This window comes from Talpa occidentalis, unplaced genomic scaffold (assembly GCF_014898055.3).
Source record: "Talpa occidentalis isolate TD23 unplaced genomic scaffold, MPIMG_talOcc4v2.1 talOcc4.4, whole genome shotgun sequence".
Classification (NCBI taxonomy): domain Eukaryota; kingdom Metazoa; phylum Chordata; class Mammalia; order Eulipotyphla; family Talpidae; genus Talpa; species Talpa occidentalis.
The window spans coordinates 142,279,062-142,299,571 of NW_023604295.1; the positions used below are offsets into that span (position 1 = coordinate 142,279,062).

Below are 20,510 nucleotides of genomic sequence, written 5' to 3' on the forward strand. Positions count from 1 at the left end.
AGCAAAGAGTGGAATGATTGTATGGTGGATGGGGAGGTAGAAAGGAGAAGTTTCTAGTTAATGGGCATAAAGTTTCAGTTAAGCCAGGTGATTAAATTCTAGAGATCTATTATACAACGTTATACTTGCAGATAGCAATACTTAAGATATATTAAGACAGTAAGTCTCAGCTTAAGAATTCTTACCATACATGCATAAAAAGTTTTAATGAATAGGGGAGAATGAAAAGATAAATGGCAACCTAATAAGGGAATTCTTCCAAAAATTCTTCATAAGCAAACTTGAAAGAAATCCTGTATTACCGCATGATTTTTAAGCCAAAATATTATATTCCTATAGATGTGTCACTGGAGAACTTTCAAGACTGAAAAGGCCCAAACACACAATGTTGATGCCCATTTGTAAATGAAATATTTGAAACCAAACTAAGTTGTTTTAGTTATTTTTAGGCATCACTGTTAATTGTGTGTACAAAACTATACGGAATATATGAAATCTTTAAAATTGTGTAGTTTGTCTATTGCTAAGGGACACATTAGTACATTCCTATTTTTAGGAAATGGAGGTTTGGAATCTCATCTTAAAATTGTATGAATTAAGGAAAAAAACATAAAAGCTGCCTATGTCTATAAGGCCCAAAATCTACAACCAGGTGCACAGGGTCTAGATGACCCAAACTCTTATGTGAGATGCATAAACCATCCAGTGATGTATGTCACCAGTGAGGACTCAGAGACGTGGAGAGTTTGGTCTGAACCTGTGGTGATGAAGCCAGGGACGGAACCCACCTCCTTTCTATCCAGTCAATAAGACACAGAATTGCTGAGACTGTAGATTCTCATGCTCATATAATGACGTGCAGAAGAAAATGGAGGGGAATGGTACTCATGTCTACCTCAGTCATCATTTATCCAGAGAGAGCGTTCTCTGCGCCTGCACCAACACTGTGCATGAATGAAAAGCTGAGAGCTTTGAGCTGACACCTGTAAGTCTCCAAGTCAGTCCTGCATTTGGTTGGGATTCCCAGCAGAACAAATCCCATAACTTTTCACATCCCCTCATTGCCTGGGCTCTTAGGGATCTTAAGCATAATAATAAAATAAAGATTAGAAATGCCCAAACCCAAAAGAATAAATCTGTTCAAGGAGGAAAATAATTGGGGGTCAGAAATATATATTTATGACAGCAGAAAGTGACCTGATGAATTCGTCTTGACTCTGAAAGTCCAGGGCCAACTTCTCCCATGCAGCAGCTGGAATAATGCAGGGAGGGTTTCATGCTCTTAGATATAGGGGTGTAGGTAGAGGGTAAACTCGGCTGCTAGGGGTTGTATGAAAGGATGACGCAATTCCAAGAGCAGGACTGCAGATTTCTTGTGAGTCAACTGCCTTGAACATATAGAACATTCCACACATTCATTTGTTTTTGTGAGCTCCAAATGGATATGTAGAAAATAACCATTTGGCACCAAAATTTACAGTTCACTCTAACACAGTACACCCAAGCATTCCCATTTCAGCTACAGTGTGTGTGTAGGTGGGGAAGGTGGTGGGATTTGGGGGGGAGGTTGTATTCTAGGTAATCAAGTCAGCACTAAAACAATCGTGGGGAAAAAATGCTTCCTATTTGTGTCTGTTCCTAGAGGTGGAATAATGTTGTTCCCCTGATTCATGAATGGAAAAGAAACAGATATAATTGAAATAGCTGATTAATCCGTCTTGTTTTAAAAGATGGAAAACAATTCTTGGTCTAAAAAAGAGGCGAGAGTTCACAAGCATCTTACTTGGGCTGTTAATTTCTTTTGTAAGTTGTATGAACCAAACTAGTAAATATGTGTAGAAGCTTTCACAGAATTATATTGTTGCCCCAACTGAAACATTTTCAGTGGTGATGAACAAAGTCATTTTCCTATTGTTGTCACAATAGCTATCTTTAAAAAAAAAATCTCTAGAGAAAACGATTAATTAGATTTCAATTATGCTGCAGAAAAAATAATGTACTTTACATACTCACACACCAAAAAGCTTTATAGTGTTTCTTTAATGTGTTTAAAAATTCAAAAATGTTTTTAAAAGCCACTTAAAAAGTCAAAGCAAAAGCAAGCTAATGGAATACAGTGTCATCATCAAGTTGATGCGTGTTGAGTTTCCCCAGGTCCTTTTTGTATGACATTACACAGACATTGTTGGAATTTTTCTAAATTACCTTTGAAAACTCTGAAATACCCATTATGAGTTTCGACAGGCAGATGATCTCTGCAGTTTTGCCACGATTTGCATGAAATACTAAAATAAATGTTACTCTTTCAGAGGAGGGTGGTGTGGCAAGGCAGTGCTACCGTTATTTGACTTGTTCGCATGTTGGGGTTAAAAGCACCTGCCCCTCTTTCTGACCATTTCGCTAATGAAGGACGCATTCTCAAATTTCATTCTTGTCTTCCTTTTTTCCTTCCCCGTCTATTTTCTCACTCCGCCTCCCCCTGTCTCCTGCCTTGTTTTCCAGCCCACATTTCCCCCACTTACTAGTTATTTCTTCCCTTAGTGGTCTCTTTTCATTTTTATTTTATATTTATTTCTTTCCTGTCTCCTTAGAGTCCTAGTTTTCATTTTTTTTTTTGCTTCTTAGTAACCTTTTCCTCATTTAAGTAAAAATTACAAATGTGTTTCTAACAGCTTAACTGTACTTTGTTAGTTAATATGGCTTCATTAACAAGAGATAAAATTTTAATAGCACAGAATAAATCATCGTATATGCTTTTAATAGCAATGTGATACATTTTTATATCAAATGTGTCTAGAAATAAATTTTGGTATTTAATTTTTTCAAATGACATTTAAAATATTTTTAAATGGCACTTGTTTGGAAAATCTACATAAGAAGCTTATTTTTCTCAAAACTTGTTTAGAAAGTTTGAGGAAAATCCATATTCCTACATGATAGAAATATTTGTTTACTGAGTTTTAAAATTTGTAAATGATGATAGTTACAAATCTTCAAATCATATTACCATAATGAAAATATTATTTGCACAACTATGTATATTTCTTTAAATGTTTTTTTTACAAAGATGAGTTACTGCTGCATGTGACATTTGTTATATGCTATGTATCTTGCATTTCAGTAGCAAAAGATTTTAAATATGTGAATATCTTTCGTGGAAATTTCCCTATTGCCCTAATAAAACATTGTTTTTGTATTTAAAATGGTTTAAAGACCTAGCCAAAGTTACCTTTTTTTTTTTTTTAAGATAGTTCTTGACTATATTGCCTCTTCCCTTCAATTTCTCTTTCACTCCATTCCACATTCTCAAAATCATTCAGTTTCCAAATTATATCAACTCTGGAACTATAGTGCTTTGCTCCTACATGGCCTTGTTATGTTGCTACAGAGAGAAGACAGAATAAGCTCAACATTCAGCGGAGGAAAGGATTAGGATAGGCTGCATTTTTAGTCCCAGGTCATTCTGCTGCAAGTGACCCATGGACACTGAGTAGATCATGGACTCTTCAGAGAACTATGGTACCACCTAGGGGGGAGTGGCGCTAGATTCTGTTGCTAACACATAACTGTGGGACTTTGGGTTTAAGTTTTCAGAGGTTCAGTTTACTCATTTGTAAAACCAGAAAACACACGTGGCCTTCCTGTTTGCTGCATGGGGCTTTATGGTGAAGTTCTAGTGAGATATTTGTGAAGCATTTGTAGCAAATAGTGTTTCCTATAAAACAAATGCTAGTTATTCTTTGGCGCTATTGAAATAATTTTTGCTCTTTTTTAAGGATTTATTTATTTATGCATACAAGAACCGGGGTGTAGGCCAGAGGTGGGGGGTGAGAGGACTTACCAGAGACAGAGTGGGGAGCAAACCAGGCAGATCCACTGAAATACACTGCTGAGGGGAGCAGCAGGCAAGAGAGGAGAGAGGTCTGCTGCACCATGTGGGTCAGCTCCCTGGCCAGGGATCGAACTCATGCCGCAGTGGCTGTTGATAACTTCATTATACTGAAACTTAACGCTTTTCACCAGCAGGGAGACCCTGAATGTTTTAACATTGTATGTCATAACTGAGCGCACAACTGAACTACTCTGCAGTGCTCCTTCATATACTTAGTCCTTACTCTTTACCAAATCATCTAAGCCAGATTCTGTGCTGACTACCAATATTCTGTCTACATCTTATTCTCCACTATCAAATAGTAAAAACTTTCACCATTTTCAAGAAATTCACACTCGTCAGGAATCACATAATCATTTATTTGGGAAAATAGGAGGAGCTTGATTCTGCTTTTGCCTCCAGTATTTAATATTACATGATAAATTTGGTAAAGATGGCTTTAACGAAAAAAGGTGATTATCTAAATTAGCTTTAGATTGATAACTAATGCTCTCAAAGAGCTGTGCATTTCTGGGCATCTCAGGTTTACCATCACGTGGTCAAGTTTTTTGTTTTTTACTGTGGGAAAAATGACCATATTCACCAAAGGATCAGCAAGCAGATAGGTTGTATTTTCTAGAATAGTATGCAATCTGATTTTACACTCACTTATTTCAGACTTCCAGTAAATTTTATGTCATGCTTTCTATCAAGTCCATAGCTGTCTCCACTATTTTAAGACACCACTCCGACGCGTCACTTCATAGGCCATTATTTGGATTAAGATTTATATAATGTGAAGTTTAAATGGGAGTACTGCATTAGTTGAAACCAAGCTGTCAAACAAAACTGTTGCCACTTATTTTGTCTTTTATGGCAAAGTTGCCTTAAGACCAATCTATGATGTCACAAAAATGCTTGCAGAAAAGAATTTTTATGGTAACTCTATCAGATAATGGTAACTTCAAATAAGGACTATGTACTTCAGCACTTAATATTAAGGTTCCAACCAGGAGAGCTTTACCAATATCATCTCATTTACTTCTCACAAGTGCAGTATACATCGCTACCTTAATCATCCCTATTTTATAGATGACAAACTGAGGATAAGTAACAGCTCACAAATGAAAAGCTGGAGTAGCGGTGCTAGTCACAGAACATGTCAATGTACTAAATGGCATTTACCATATTATGCATTTAAAAGTGGTTAACATAGTGAATTTTATGTTGTGTGTATTTTTTTTGCACAGTAAACAATAAGTATTGTAATGAAACCAGAACTCTGGTTTCATTATACAAATACATGACAAGTTAAAATCATTGAGCCATGGGAATTATTTCAGATCGTGAAGACAGGAACATTTCAAAAACTATTGGAAATTTGTCGGTAGCAGCTATAATTTTATCTGCACACTTTTGAACATAGTGAAAGATGATGTATATATAGCAAGTTCAAGCAACTGTTTTGATTACTTGATCTTTGATTCTGGCCCTCCTGGACATGTATTATAGGCAAAATCTCCTATTAGGAACCAATTTCTAAGCACTAAATAATGTTTTAAAAACAAATATCTAAAATAGTTTATGTTCTGATTCCAAGGTACTTTGCTTTGTATTAACATAGTTAAACTTTTAAGATGCTGAACTAGAATTATTCATGAAATTCTTGAAACTATATTGGGCTATGTGTATTTAAGCCATGTTCTATGAAAATAGAAATGATCCTCTAACATTTGCAATCTAATCGTAATTCATTTTGTAATGGCAATCTCAAAACACGTTTGTTAATTTTGTTAATTATATCACTGTCGTTGACTTTCTCAGCTCTCTTTCACTTTCAGTGAAGAGATACTTATGACATTTAGTGTTTAATGTCATTAGGTTTTTTTCTGACTGAGGATGGGAATATTGTTCATCAATTTTGAGTAAATGCAGGATGTGAATGTACCTGTTGACATACATGTGATGAAAGTCATGGTTGTAAAGAAATAGCTGCCAGCTGCAAGGGAATGAAAGAATACTTGGGAAAAAATGGTCCAAGAGAGTTAGGAGGGGTCCTTGTTCTAGAATTTCTTTCCAAAGGATATTGGCAAATGATGGTGAACAATTTTGATAAGGGAGATTTAATTAAAATGCTGTAAGCATAGGATCTCTGCCTTTGTGCTACAGAAGGTTTTGTCAGAAGAATTTTATTACCCACCTAGCAGGATTTTTTAAATATTTTATTCACTTTGAGCCATCCCACTGATTACGCTACTGTTGGAAGTATAACACAACCAGTCAGTTCTTAATAAAGGCTTTTAAAAATCACAGCATGTTCTCCACTCCCTCAGTATAGGATGAATGTGACATCAGGGACACAAATATCATTACCTTGATAAATTACTGACGGCATAATGATTATGGAAATCGTCATCGACTGATCATCAGTCACAATTTATTTCAAATCAATGTCTACAATTTGTAGCCTGGATGGAAGTTTTATGAAATCCCCCTCTGGTATCGTACAGCTCTTCCTAGCTAACTTCCTCCTAAGAGCATTAGAGCTTCGTCATGCATCATCTGCTGTTCATGAATGGAACCTCTCAATGATTCCATGGCCTCAAGCAATCCAAATTAGTCAGAAGAACACTGGGCTACCACACACTCATAGACAAACTCGTTCAGAAAAGCAGTTCAATTTAAGAACCAGCAAATGTGCCAAACTACAGAATCCCTCCCCAGACACAGAGTTTCCCATTTTTTTCCCTTTCCAATTGGCAATAAATGGTAATGTTTGACTTTACTATGCTGTTAAATTGCAAATAAATTGTTGAGGCATCGTGACATAATAGGCATTTGCATCTTTAAAACAATGTTTGTAGCAGGAAGCAGAATTTGCGTGACTTTGTCTGAGACAGTAGTGTCTCCTTCTAACACATTTAACATTTCAAGTCATTTTAGGTCAGCAGGAACCAATGAACCAACTCCTGTGGCATTATTATATGATATTTTTCTACTGTTGAGATTGTTGTGATTCCTGAAGGATCTCAAAATAGTGAATGCTAGTGATGAACTTGGGAAGGAAAGCTTTGTTCCCAAAACGTTGTCTTCTCAGAGTAACTTTATAGGATGCATTATACTTCAGCTAGAAAGGAAATTTGATTTGAATATAGGCAAGGCTGGGTACTTTATTTTAAAGTCTGCCTTTTCTACTTTGCATCTTTACGAGGAGGTCAATGTAAAATTGAATGCTTAATTTGTCTTTGTGTTATTTTACACTGTATGTTTCTTTGAGTTTTGGAAAATTTCCTAAGTTTTACAGTTTTACTTTCAAAATGCTACATGTAATTGGAAACTTGTAAGATGTCTTTTGGTAAAAATAAAGATTACTAGTTTCAGCATGGCCAATGCTATTCTAAACTTACATAGCAATTCTCAAAAGCCCAACACAAAAATAATTCCGATTGGAAATGAATAATATTAATGATTTATCATTTATGAAGCATCAATAATGGCTCAAGCATCCTGTTAAATGTGCCACATATTATCATTTTGATAATTCTCACATGAAACTTACAGAGGTTTGCTTAGCCTTATTTTCAGATGAGGAAAGCGAATCATAACTGCCTAAATCATAGGATAAGAAGTATAAGAGGCAGATATAGTTTATCTTTAGGTTCTCATTCTCATAATATACAGAATTTCTTGGAACATGAGTCGTACTTAAAGTCGATACTCTAGTTGAGCTGTACTTTTAGAATCTTTCCACAAATCAGATCCTGTCATGATAGAATTTTCTTCTAGTGGAAGGAGATAAACACAGGGATGTAAATAACTAATTAAATAAGATTATTTCAGATACTGGGAAGGGATAGTTTAAAAATTGATGGGATGACTTAGTAGAAAATAGAGTGAGAAAGTGGAAGCCACTGAAATTAGGTTTTGTGGTGAGAATGGCCTATTGAGGAGCAGTGTTTGTGACTGTACATAAGGAAATCTGCCAGGAAGAGACCCAGGGCGGAGGATTTGAATCAGGAGACCAGTCATTGCAAGGATGGAGGAGCAGGGAGAAGGCCTGGGGGGGTGTGGGCCAGGGAAGGGTGATAGGGAGAAAGGCTGAGCAGAGGGCCTTTCCGTTCTGCACAGGGATGGGATTTTATTCAAGTGTGATAGGTAAGTCATCAGCAGGAGGGAAGCAGAGGGTAGATGACAAACTGGCATTTTCATGGGAGAAGAGCAGAGGGCAGGAGAACAGGGGAAGCAGTGAACCAGCTTGGCCGACCTCACCAGCCCCTCGTCCTCACATCAAGCCATCAAACCAGGCGGCAGAGCTGGATGGGCCCAGTGAATACAAGCTGCGACCCAATTCCTTTGAATATCCAAAGTAGTTTGATTTGATTTGATTCTTATTTACCTTCACAAATTATTTAATTTGAACATACATTTTATCAGGCAGTAAATTGGATAGAGATTGAGGCTTTTCACTAATGCAGCCCAAATTGGACGTCTTGTGCACTTTATTTTGGGGAGGTTATAGAGAAATTTGGGGAGGGCCTTGGGGTAGTTAACTGGCTATTGGCACTGGTCGTGCAAATCAGATGCTGGCCTCCTGCTTTGTGTCCTAGCATGACCACGGTCCATGGCCACCTCCTGGGGCAGCCGCAGATGTGTGTTCAGGTGAATCCTGCAATCCCGCGGGGTTGGGGAGCTTTCCTAGAGCAGGTACTATACCTGACAGCTGGATTCAAAGCAGAGCCATAGGGTGTGGCTGAATAAGTCTAGGAATGGAGAGAGGGAGTGCCCTGGGTGGAGAACAACTTGAGAAAATAACAGGAAAGGGAGCCTGAGGCAGTGTTTTCAGAGGCTGTGGAGGAGACCCGCAGAGTTCCCGGGGCCACTACCCGAGATGCGAGTAGCGGGAAATGAGGCAAGAAAGGAAAATTGGAACCAGATTGTTAGAGGGGCTTAGTGCTTGGCCAAGGAATGTGGACTTTGTGCAGTTGGTATTGAGCTGCTATTGAAGGGTTTGGAGCAAAGGAGTGACATGATGAAAAGGTATTTGGGAAGATTAATCTGACAGCCGTGCGCAGGGAGACAGGAGGGGGGTGAATCTGGGAGCAGCTGCGCTAGGTGATGGGGTTGAGGGGCATTTTGATTTTCTTGGTTCTCGGTTTTCACAATAAAATATATCAAAAGTGCCCTCCCCCCCCCCATTTATGCTCACTTGATAGGAACTTTCTGATGATGTGCTAGTTTTTAATCAAGATAGGTACTTTATATATAATTAAAACGAGCATTTCCCTTCTTGAAAAATTATTTGCCCTTTTCTTCATTCTTTATTTGATTATTAGTGACAGACTAACTAAAACCTGACAAGGAAATAGCAAAAGAGTAGGAAATTAGGAAAACAAGGGAATGTTTTGCTAAGGAAATGTTTATTACTGTGGTTCTCATCATTATGAGTTAATTACAGGCTCTCAGCAAATATCCAATTGTGAACTCAGAGGTGCAATATGTTTTATTTGAGAAAGTGAAATAGTGATTTCCTTACCAGTATTCAGTTGCATTTCCTGCTATTTTAAGACTACTCAGTGGTACCAATGTACTTTGACAACCAATTATCCCAGCATGTATTTGCCATGTATTTTAACTAGAATGCTTTTTAAAAGCTTGAATTGCAAAAACAGAGTTCTATCTTAATTGATCAGATGTTGCTGAGCATCCAGAGTTGTCTGAGTATATTGTGTGCGTAATAACTGCCTAACTTCGCAGACTTGCGTAAGCAGAAAACACACCTGTTGGAATATAACACACAGAAGTCCCTGGGAAGTTGGTATTTGCAGCTTCTCCTACAGACTTTCTTTCCCCCAACCCCTTCCCTCTTGAGAAAGGATGCCATGTTGTCTCTGAGTGCTAATTACATGAAAGAACGAAATACACCTACATCTGAAGGGGTATAAGGCTTTATAACCCTGCAGCCTATACAGTTTTGTCAACCAGTGTTACCACGAAATAAAATAATAAAAAATGAAAATAGACAACCAAGACAATAGGGAAAAAAGTGCCACAGACCATCTCTGGAAGTTAATAATCTGATTTTCTGAGGCCACTAAGGATTTGATCATTACAGTAGAATTTGAGCACAGCAAACCTCAAGCCTTACCCACGTCACCTTATTCTGGCAAACTTGGTTCAAAGAATAACAGGGTTCACTTTCCCCCAAGCTGTACAGAGTAAGAATTCTCCATGAGGACATTGTCCTAGTGCCTGTTAACTACAATTCATTGTTTAAAAGCTGAGGTCTGCAATTGATTCTGGCACAAAACCATTGCTAAATTTACTTTGGTTTGATTTTTTTTTTTCCTTCTACCCTTCCACCCCCCGCCCCCACAGTGGCTTCTCCAAAGCAGGAAAGTCAGACAGTAGTTACTACTTTGGAAAGGAAAAGATAAGCTGAATACTTTGGAATGCACTTTCCTAACACTGCTTTGCCAATTGTTACATGACTGTGTCAAATTTCTTTAGACTTTGGTAATGAGAAACAGACAATTCCATAGAAAATACGACCAAGAGATTTGCAGTAATAGAGGATTTCAGAAATGCGCATGGTTCTAAACGGCACTAAGATTATGTGCTTTGGAGTTCTGAGTCTTTTCTTTTTTCCATGTTTGAGTAGGCACTATGGTTGATTATCAAGTTGAAGAAGGGCAGAGGGCCTGCCTGCTGATTATAAATGTGGATGTGTGTAAAATTTTCACACATAATATAATATTTCAAAGTTATTTTTATGGAGGCTCAGGGGTCCCAGAACTTAAACAAAACTGCTGATCATTGGCTCCAAGAAATACTTAGAAGGAATCAGAGGTTTTTTTTTTCACATCATATGGAGTCATTTGCAGACTTTTGGGCTACAGATCACATAATGTTTATTTATTCAGCTGGCTTTGGAGATTTGAGCAATATTTGGAGACACTCGAGTCTTTGCCTTACTTAATAAAAAGTATACTCCAAGGTATAGCTGCAGCTTTTTATATACAAAAGGTTCTCGCAAGCAGAGGTTGATATCGACACTAAGGTAATTTTGAAATTAAAAAGAAACAAAACCATTCCAGAAAAATGATTCATTCAGCATTGTCTTAAAAATCTTTAGCAGACCTTACACCCCATGCAATAATGCTTGAAATCCATTACTATCTTTTCCAAGAACACTATAAATAATACTTGTATTATTCTGCTCTAAGCATCTACCACGAACAAGACCTGGTTCACCTTCGAAGAATAATCATTTAACAGAAGACATGTAATTTTGTTGGTATTATTAGTAGAGATTCATGTCACAGAGTCAACTCATTCTTTTTTGTGAAAGAAGTTGCAATAAATATTTCATAGCTATGGCTTTTGAGAAGCATTCTGCCTTTCAATCTTGAGGCGGTCTTTCAACATATATGCCAATCAGAGGTCTTTAACAGATGTAAAATGCATCTTGTCTACTTGTCTTTGAAAAATATAAGGATCTCAAAATGCGCCTGAAATATTCATTATGTGGACACTATTCCAAGCAAGCTGGAACTTGCTGAGTGTTTCAGTCATTACTTATTTGTTCAGGTTTTTTCTCTCTGTTTGTTTTCTCCGTGTCTTACTTCCATGACTTGTCAAATGTCTTTGCGCTGAAATTTACCTTCATAAGTAAATTTATTGATAGTGTTTAACAGTTTTATGTCATTAGTTTAAGGATGGTTATATAGAATCTGTTCGTGCTGGGTGTCATCTTCTTTCCTTTTAATTCTATTTCTCCTCTTTTTTCTTTCATCCTACCTGCCACAATCAGTTAAATAAAACTTTGTTGTGAAGTTACCCTTTGTCAGAGTTTCTCTATTAACAGCTGCTGAATGGAGAGGAATGTCACCGTCACTAAGCAAACCATTCTGTAGATTTTTGCCAATATGATTTCTTTATTCTTTGCCTTAGGTATCTATGAAAAGTGTGCCCACAGATTGAAACTGTAGCCACCCTTAAATAAATAAGTTTAAAAAAATTAATTTAAATAAAGGGCCTCCCTGGTGGCACAGCGGGTTGAGCGCCACACTATGAAGCTGTCTGCAGCCTCTGCAGTGCGGGTTCGATACCCGGCCGGCCAGGGAGAAACCCACATGGCACAGCAGACCTCTCCTGCCTCGCCCACTGCTCCCCTCAGCAGTGTCTTCGGTCTGTCTGCCTGTTCTGCTCCCCACTCTGTCTCTAGTGAATCCTCTCACCCTCCTACCCTCCGGTGCCTCTGACTGTACCCCAGGTCTTGTATAAATAAATAAATCTTTAAAAAAAATTTTAAAAAAGAAAGAAACTGTAACCACCCTTCTGAGTCATTCTCATGTCCTCAATGTTGATTTTTATCTGTTTGGGGTGAAAACTATTATATTTTGTGTTGATGCTGTAACTGTTCTTCATAGACAATAAGATTATTGATAGGATGGTAAAAGTAGAGTCCTTTAGAAGAGCTCCTTAAAGAGTCCCACTTTATTTCTGTTCCTTTTCTCCTCAATAAACTTTTTCTTTTTCTAAACAGAAGAAGAAGAAGAAAGAGCTCCTTAAAGAGAGGTAGATGTTTCATTCACCTTTAAAAGGAACAGGATAATGTCTCTTAATTACAAAGTGTGCACACACACACACATGCACACATATGCACACACACTTACTCTTCTACAAATACTAGACTAACTGCCTGTTAAAGAACTTAGGACCATAGAAGACCACAAGCTGATAAGATTTTGCCAATACTACTATGTCTCTAATGCAGAACATTTATATATATACTATTTCATTTCTTTTTTTCTGATGTCACACTAACATATATTTTCAACTGCCCTTTCCCAATTTTTTTTTTACCAATATCACTGTTCTCTTTTCTCATCTCATTCCAAGCTTCTTTTAACTTTTATGAGCTTCATGAAATGTCTCCTTGAAGAACAAAGCCTATGACAAGGTTTATCACAGACCAAGCTGCTATGAGAAGTAAGTCAATAAGGGGGCAACATGTCACATCATTTTAGATCTCCTCATGTGCCAGGTACTTGAATAGCTAGCTTTTTATGTATGTTTTTATGTGTTTCATTTATGTGAAAATGAAATAAAGGTATATTTTTAATTGTTGCTTCATTATATAAAACCATTTTATGTTTCTTGCGTTATTATTACTTGATTATTTAATGACTGAACCACCATATCCAGTTTGGAACAAGAAAGTTCTGTTTCCAGAGGAATAAGATATATGAACCATGAAAAGGAATTGGAATGGATTTATTTTGTTTGTAAAATAGATTTGTCCATAAAAAGTAGACACTCTCAGTTCCCATTGAAGTTACCAGCGAGGTTAAATATAGGTACAAAGAAAGAACTTCAGCTTAGGCAATAGGAAGAATGTTCATGTGAATAATATATTTCAAAAACGTGTCCTGAACAATGTTGGTAAATTTCTGATATTTTTATGGAAAACTATACAATTGCATTTATGGACTGATTTATGAATATTTTTGCCAAAATGACCTGAAAAATACTACTTTAACTCCATTTTCATATTCTAAGAAACTGAAAAGAATGGAGGTGAAAAAAATAGCAGTTCAGTTAAATATATTAATTTCACCAATGCAAGATAACACAGTTGCTTCTTTGACAGTTTTCCTTTGTTGGCTTGTTTGTCTTTCTAACTAAACATTCATACTTCTTCAAAGAACTGTAAGCAATGCATTTTTAACAAAATCACAGTGACTGTTATTTTCATGAAGATTTATTAATACTGACTACTAAATAAAAATGTCAAAGACACAGTAAATATCATGCATAAAAAGCATAAAGAAATGCTACACTGGTTTGAGAACAAATAGGAAACATAATTTACATTCTGAGTAGAAAATGAATTTCTAGTAATGTTAGGAAAAAACAAATTATGGGGGAAAAGCTAATGGTCCTCTTGGTACCTGGATAAGTAGGTAAAATTGAAACAAACTGGGGTTTTCTGGAAGGTACAAATCAGGTTGACCCTGGGCAAAACTGATCTCCTGGCCTTGACATCCCTTCCTTGGGACCCAGTCCCCCCAAGCCTTTCTCCAATGCAGGGATCTAAAAGCATGTGGCCAAAACTTGTTATTTTAGACCATTGTTCATGGAACTTTTTCTGTCCAATTCCCTTCTTGAATGGTAATACTTCTCCAGCCATTTGACTGTTCCTCTATTAGAGATTTATATACCCTGATCTATTTCTAACTTTTATGGGCACAAAAAGTCCATGATAAAAAAGAAAACTGAACTAGAAACAAAATAACAACATATCACCAACACAGCAAAACCAGATGATGAACAAACAGAAATCTTCTAGTTATGTTACAAATACGTTAATACATTTATGTTTGTCCGCAACCACGACCAATTCAAAACAGCTGTAATAACCACATACCTCTCTCCAGATTTCAGGAATTCTAACAATTTTCATGTGAACATGAATAGGAGTATTGGAAGATTCCCAAATATTGAGTTCCGATGACATGTCTTTGTGGGAAATACTGATTTAGAATTCTGTTATTTCTGGGCAACATGCTAATATTAATTTACAAAGAGTACCTTCTGGCAACTCAGCAAATACTAGTGAGTATCCATTAACCTCATATTGTTTAAATGTGAGAGTCAAAGATGAGTTTTCTGTCCATCAGGGCGAATTTTGAAGTTCCAGAAAAGTCCATAGGGCACGCTTTGAGCTTTAGAGACCCAGCATCAACTCACTCATAATGAACTGAGAGGGTCTGAGGTTGTTTCCAGATAGATATTTGCAGCACTGTTTTCTTTCTTTTTTCAAGATTTATTTATTTATGCATACAAGAATAGGGTACAGGCCAGATGTGCGGGAGGGTGAGAGGATTCACCAGAGACAGAGTGGGGAACCGAACAGGCAGACTGACTGAAACACACTGCTGAGGGGAGCAGCGGGCGAGACAGGAGAGGTCTGCTGTGCCATGTGGGTATCTCTGCAGCATTGTTTTCTTGAGTACTAATGACTATTACATTGAAAAATTCATGGTACCTCCCCCCCAAAAAAAAATAAAGACAAAGGAAGAAGAGAGAGTTATTTTTGTGTGCCACATAGAGTTTTCTGTTTCTGCCAAAAAAAAAAAAAACCCAAAAATCTTAAATGTAGAACCTTGTTAAGACACAAAAGGGGATCCAGGGCAGGAAACAGAGTTAGTAGCAATGTGATCAATGTCAAGTCAGCTGACATATAGATCAGAATATAAATAAAATTAGGGGAAGTCTGGTAGGATGAGGACACATTACCCATAGTGTTAGATGGTGGGTGAACTACCTGTGTAGGTTGTCAGATTGAGATCCAAAAGCCCTAATATACCAGATGGGGAATGTCAATGTTCAGAGCTTCCTTTACTGTGGTTAAATGGCTCTTACCCCTTCACATCAGTGTTTCCCAGAGAGCATGCTCCTTTGTCTGAGACTTGGAATTATCAATGCAAATTAGAAGCCTCCCTCTTCCATTGCGCATTCCTGCCTTGCTCTGCAGTGAGTGGATTCTATGACTCGGGCTCTGAGGACATCTACTTGCCTGCACGTGTCAAGTTATTTGTATGAAGTAATTCCAAGTGTGTTCTGATGCAAATTCTATGTGTTTTTGACCCATTATCATTTCTACTTATATTGTTCAACTACTATCAGAGGCAATTTACCACATCTTGCACCTTCTGTGGTGCATTCAGGTAGGAAAATGATTTAATTAACTTCCCCTGAGCAACCAGGCTGGGCTTGCTGCTGACCAGCAAGGTGTTGGTTGGGTATCAGATTAGACCATGGGATTTAGATCTCACTAGCTGTTCTTTGGTTAATAATTTTTTTAAAGATTTGTTTATTTATGCAAATGCTGGGTACAGTCAGAAGCACGGGAGGGTACAGTCTGGCTCACCAGAGCCAGAGTAGGGAGCAGAACAGGCAGAAGGACCGAAGTACACCGCTGAGGGGATCAGCGGGCAGCAGGAGAGTCTGTGCGCCATGTGGGACCCTTGCCCGGTGGCCTGGGAGCAGCCGGGGATCAAACCGGCGCTGCCGAGGCTGCGGGCAGCTTCGCAACCCAGCGCTCAACCGCTGCGCCACCGGGGAGGCCCTGATTAATAAATCTTTAAAGGGAAGGTTTGTTCTGAATATTTTAGATTTTATTTCCAAGGAAGCCCAAGAACTAATGTTCATGTGCCTAGTGGTTATTTTTTCTTTCCTTCTTCTTTTATCTAATGATACAGCCTTGAGAGAAACAAGAGGACAGGAAGACTTAGAATGCATCATTTGGAGCTGGTTTGAGATGATGTAGGGTTTTCTAAAGAATTCTCATCTGGCTGACCCAGAATCCTCTTTGTGTTTGATCGTGGGCATACTGACAGAAACGTCACCCACATGCCTATGGAGAGGATGGTAAAAGTGAGTGGTTGCATCCTAGCAAAAGCATTTTCTTCATTGATAAAATTGGCAGTGACCTTAATCAGTGACTCTATAAGCTTTTTAGCGCTGACAGTAATAACCATTTTTTTCCACTCTATTTTCATCATAGATAATTTTTTTCTTCTGATCTGCAGATAGGATACACATCTCTGGGTTTGTTGAGCTTTAGAAATCTGGTCCCTTCAACTCTTCTTCCATTTGTATTATGATTCTTATCAGAAACCTCCCAAGTTTATATTTAAGCAGACTTGATTGGAAAAACCTTACAACATAGAAAAAATATATCTTTACACGTAGAAATGTGTCAGGTTCAGGCCATGTTAAATTATCAGTTTGGTTGCCACTGTTCATAAACCTGCATAGAGTAGGGGTCGTTCCAAGTTATAGATTTTATCCATTTCCTTTAAGTCTCTAGATCTTAGTTATTTTCTAAATATTTGTGAAGTATATCAAATTACTGAATGCTGAAAATAGTTTTGCAAGAGAAAAGTTAATCGCAAATGATTATTTTAATTCACTTGATATTTGGAAACCATAATCTTGATTGCATGGCTAAACTCAGTAGCACCCTTAAGTAATTACTCTCCATAAATTAACTTGCTATTTCTATCTTCGGTAATTTTCAAGAAATCGAGGCTAAGTACAAATTATAGTTGTATGGCCCAAGTCACAGTCAATCTAGAAGGTACTAACACCCTTGTGATTAACTGTATGGTGATCAACTGTGTGTCAGTCTAATTCATATTTAGTTGCTCTGAACAATCAAACCAAGTACTGCACTATTGAGTGACTTGTCTTATATAGATGTTGCTTTGGGTTAGCTCATTGCCATATAACTACTCTTAATAAAAATCCTACAATTTTAAAGGAATGAGAAGTCACTGAACCAATGCATTAACAATTGATAGCTTAGGGATTTTTTTTTACTTGACTTATTCTCACCTATGAACCCCAGGACAGTTATATCCTGAATCATTACATAAATGGCCAAGACCCTCTGATAGAGAGGCTGTTTTTCAGAAAAGAGAACTATGGATAACTCCTGACACTAGGTTTTGTAGTATCAGGAAATGATTGGTATATACTCTAAAATGTCTAAGTGTAAGTAATGAAGGGTGGACAATATCAGATTATCTAGGTGCTTAAACACACCTCTATAACCTAGAATAATTGTGTTTCTCTACATATTAACAGATCTCTTAGCTGACAGTGCTTTATTATGGCACTTGAGAAAAAAGAACATGTTGAAAATGTTAATAGCAATCAGCATGAGTATTAAAACATATATTATATTATATATTTTATTATTATAGGTATTATATATGTATTGTGTTATAATATATCATAGGTATATTATATGTATGTTGCATGTATTATATATATGTTCTAATACTCATGCATATATATATATATATATATTTATATCTCCCAGCTACAAACTGTAAAATTTCCTTCAAACATGATAGACCAGTAACAGCTCTGATGACCCTGGCAACAAATTACCAGGAGCTCCGGACAAATAAAAGGCACCTCTGTGAATAGGGAAACTGGCAGCGGTGACCCAGGCTGCTACTAGAGGGCACAAGTTAGGTGCAGAGCTGCAGGCAAGAATTCTTGCCTCTGGAGAGGCAGCCTGGCCTGGTAGAGAAAGATGTTCCTCAGTGTTAACCAAAGTGGGCTTTAAATCGGGGGGTGTCACTGCCCCACAGGACGGCTGTGAGGACAAGTACATCATGCGTTCTAGGCATCGACTCATGCCTGACCCAAGTATGTGCCACATTCACACCAGCTCACTTCCTTCTTGGCTCCTCTGTGCTGTTTTGGTGGTTGATCTAAAGGAATAGGTCAACTTGAGGGAAACATAGGCAGTCTTCAGCTAGCATATTCATGAAATGTTGCTGCATCGCAGGCACTTAGAAGTTCACTTAGGTGAGCCACCATATTTGTTTTCACTGCTGGGTGGGTTAATAGTCAACTGATAGGGCGTCAGACATAGGGCTAACAGTCAATGACTATGTCCTGAATAAATATGGAAACAGGGAAAATACAGAATGTGTTTTTCCAAGAAACAATCTTAAAAGATGATGTGACTAGATTCCTGGTCCAGATGGCAAAAGCCCACAGAGACAGTGAGATAAATAGAAGAGTATTTTCTCAGTCCCGCTACAGAATGAGGCCCACACATTTCCAGGTGGAGACGCACTTGGCTTGCTCAGGTGCAAACTTCCAAACTGAGGAGTCCATGGCACCTCCCAAATGCTGGGAAACCACCAGCTTCCTCTCCCAGCCATTTCCACAGTCAAGTGAAAATGAGACAAAACTCCTTCAGCTCCAAACTGCTTGTGTTGAGCTGTAACACTCAAGGGACTGACTCCAGAATATTAACCACCAGTTTGTGTCATCACCATTTCCCTCTAACCTAAAACTCTAGCATCGCAAATGGTTGCTGGTCCTGATACCTGAGTTTGGACATTGGTTGGCCCAGTTCCACCATCTTCCATGGTGTCATGTGTCACCCACTCCACTGCCCCAGGATCTCAGGGGACACCTGGTAACCAGGAGTGAAGAAGCAGTGTGTCAGGTACTTAAGCTGGAAAGTATGTGCTATGGTTTATGTGATCCACAACACAAACACTGCAAGTTTTCATCAAGTTAGAAATTATAAACAAGTGCAACAGGAGTCCTTGACTCTCTCCTCCAGCGTGCCCCGGGATATCCCATAACACTGGACTCGAATCTCAGTGCAGACATGTATAGCAACCAAGAGAATTATCGAGAAATATTCCTGACTATGATGGGGGAATAAAAGCACCATTGATAATATAAGATTTGTGAAGAGTGACCTTTGGCAGATTCCTTATGTTTTCTAATCTTCTGTTTGAGCATCTGTAATATGTGCATTAAAATACTGCCTGACTTTTAAGGTGATTGTGGAGATTCTATGAGGTCTTGCTCATAGGGCGTACTCAACATACATGAACTCTCTCTAGGGTTTCCATGTCCACACATCTCCAGGGTATGGGGAGGAGTAACCACCTGTAGGGACCTTGATGTGCTAAGAAAATGGAGAACCACTTTATGGAAATAACTGGCTTCCAGAGCAGGGACACATTCTGTAAAGCAGGGCACCTCTCCAGGACATGACCTTGTCCATATTTCTGCACCCAACGTGCTGCACCTTCAGAGTGCCTGGGTCACCTCTATGAGTTTCCTTTTTCAGGGAGTGGATTATGCCCTCATCCAGGGTGATCTGCAAAAGGTTTACCCACCGGTGGCTCACAGACACATACAGATGCTGACTGCAAGGATTTGTGCTTGGGTGTGTGCAATGGTGAACTAGGAGGCCAGCCTGTACCGCCTCCCAGTTTTCATCATCACCCTTGCACCTGACCACGTTCACTCAGCACCTGACCTAGTCAACAAACAAACAAAAAAATCACCACTTTTGAGTATTGATGCTGATTGAATTTCAAAGCATTCCACTCTTAAGCTCAGCCCCCTCCATAAAACTTGCCTTGCTTGCCTTTTCATAATGCCAGACAGCTGAGCCTTCTGCCGCCTCTCCTGTCTCCCTGCTTCATCCTTCCTCCTAACTGTGAGTCTGTCCTAGATGGAAGCTAGTCTGTCTGTTTACCCACTTCTTTATAGTCTACGCTCTCTCCCTTGGCCGTTTGTTCACACCCCATCATCTTATTGATCATTTCTCAGGGAGGAACAATTTTTTTTTTTTTTTTAGCCTAGGACCCTTGTGCCAGATTGGTTCCCTTTGGGAACCAAAGAACCTTCCACTACCTACATTGTTTCACAAACCTTTGAGTCAATGAGTCTTGATTTTATAGTTAGGTGCATAAATACACTGGAGTGCAGTGAACAGCTATGGGACAGTAAATACTTGCAGCTCAGCGAGTTTTCTCTTTGTTCTGTTCTTCTAGGTGCGGGCCACCACCAGGATCTTCGCTTAGCATCTCCATGAGCAAACTGCCACACACTTGAGAGAGAAAACACCTTTTGGGTAAGGAGCATGTACATTTTAAATCTGATTATTATCCAAAAGCTGATGTTTATGTGTCATTTTTTTTAATGTCCTACTTTGTAAGATGCTGGAATATTGTTATGTTTTCTTGGAGAACAGAGGGAATTGATGGAGAAATGTTTGTGAGAATCATCTCTTACAGAG

General features: G+C 38.3%; 1 protein-coding gene across 4 annotated transcripts in view; it reads left to right on the forward strand.

Moving 5' to 3' along the window:
- The window catches only part of TENM3 (teneurin transmembrane protein 3), a 2,290,771-nt gene that overhangs the window by 1,486,558 nt on the left and 783,703 nt on the right, over positions 1 to 20,510 (forward strand). For all 4 annotated transcript variants that reach the window (XM_054701057.1, XM_054701061.1, XM_054701058.1 and 1 more), the window contains one exon: positions 20,266 to 20,345. The gene's annotated coding sequence lies outside the window, so the exon portion shown is untranslated. The remainder of the gene's footprint in view (positions 1 to 20,265; positions 20,346 to 20,510) is intronic.